General features: G+C 62.0%; 1 protein-coding gene across 1 annotated transcript in view; it reads right to left on the bottom strand.

The window, feature by feature from the left end:
* The window catches only part of SARDH (sarcosine dehydrogenase), a 63,370-nt gene extending 62,098 nt beyond the window's left edge, over positions 1-1,272 (bottom strand). The window contains exon 1 of the mRNA XM_010832766.1: positions 96-1,272. The gene's annotated coding sequence lies outside the window, so the exon portion shown is untranslated. The remainder of the gene's footprint in view (positions 1-95) is intronic.
* Between the last annotated feature and the right edge of the window lie 341 nt (positions 1,273-1,613).

Below are 1,613 nucleotides of genomic sequence, written 5' to 3'. Positions count from 1 at the left end.
GCAGCCAGAGCAATAGGAGTCCCGGCCAGCTCCAGGCCTGTCCCACCTCGCTGGCCCAGGGGAGGGACTGGGGCCTGCCCGCCCAAGGGGTGTACCTCCGGTCGGCCGCAGAGCTCCGAGGCCCCAAGGGGCCTGCCAGAATCCAGCTCAGAGGCTCCAGCGCCGTCACCTCCTTCCTTCCCAGCAGCAGCCAAACAGGAACCGGGGCGGCCCCTGCCCCTGCCCTGGCCCCAGAGGCCCTCTGCCAGCCCCCCGGCCCGCCCACTGTGGGGGCAGGACGCACCGCCCACCGCCCAGCGTCCTGGAGGCCAGCTGGCTGAGCAGCTGCGGAGCAGGCCCTGCTGAGGCAGCAGAGCGGAGCTGCGAGCCCTGAGACCCTGATAAGCCTGCGCGTGGGGCAGATGACCTCAGCTCCTCATCCCTAAAACAGGGGTCACGGGGTTCTGCAGGTGAGCTCGTGCACCCCCATCTGCCCACGGCCGCCATCATGCTTCCCGCACCAGAAAGGCACTTAGTACAGCCAGGCGGGCGGGAAGCGCTGGGTCAACAGCAGCCTCGGGCTGGCTGGTGCTCCTTGGTCAGGTGATCCAGGACCTTAGCACGGACCTGCCTGTCCAGCCTCAGCTGCTCACCCCCAGGGGAGGGGTACTCGCTGCCCTCAGAGGCAGGAAGTCTGGGTTGCCCCCCCAACCCTGCTCCTGGCCACTCGACAGTGCCCATCTGCATTCTGCCCTTCGGAGTTCCCAGATGCCTCTGCTGCTGGGTGAGCCACCCTGAGCCTCTGCTTTCCCACTGCACAGCGAGCAGCTTCCCAAGGCAGGGATGCCTGCCTGCATTTGGTCGTCGGGGGCACCAGGGCCCAGAGAGGGGAGTCAGCTTGCCTGGGGTCACACAGGGGAGCCAGACCAGAGCCTGCAGTCTACCCCTGGGTCTAGGGCGTCTGGTTTGTGCTCAGGCAGAAGATGCCCAGAGGAAATCTGGAACACATAAGGACATCCCCCTGAGGTGCTGAGATAAAATAGGACTTCTTCCACTGGATCAAAAAAGCAGTATTGAAATTTTGGTCAAGGAACAACATAGTAATGTTGGCCGCTAATACAGTGAGTGATGTAGGAGAGATGCTGCTGTGATTAATGCAAACGTCTGTGCTCTTGTTCCCACGGAGCGTCCAATGTCTTGCTGCCCATTCGTCCTCTGCACTCACTGAGCATTTTTGTTGTTGTTCAGTTGCTCAGTCGTGTCCGGCTCTTTGCGATGCCATGGACTGCAGCACACCAGGCTTCCCTGTCCTTCACCAACTCCCGGAGTTTGCTCAAACTCATGTCCATGGAGTCGGTGATGCCATCCAACCATCAATGAGCACCTACTGTATGCAAAACACTGCTGGGAGACCCCGAGTCAACCAGCAACCCAGTCCCTGCCCTTAGGGGCTCAGGAAGAAGACAGAGGCAGGAAGGGGCGCGGCAGCCACGAGGCTGGCTGTAATGACACCGATCCTGAGCAAGCTGTCCTTCTTTTCAGCAGAAACCCAGGAGGGCATCTCAGAGGAGGTGGCCTCAGAGGGCTCTGGCCTCCTGGGCCTTGCCGCCGCTGTCAGAGCCCGTCATGGGGAC

This window comes from Bison bison, unplaced genomic scaffold (genome assembly GCF_000754665.1).
Source record: "Bison bison bison isolate TAMUID 2011002044 unplaced genomic scaffold, Bison_UMD1.0 scf7180017862242, whole genome shotgun sequence".
NCBI classification, from domain to species: domain Eukaryota; kingdom Metazoa; phylum Chordata; class Mammalia; order Artiodactyla; family Bovidae; genus Bison; species Bison bison.
This window is presented reverse-complemented; position numbering and strand designations above follow the sequence as displayed.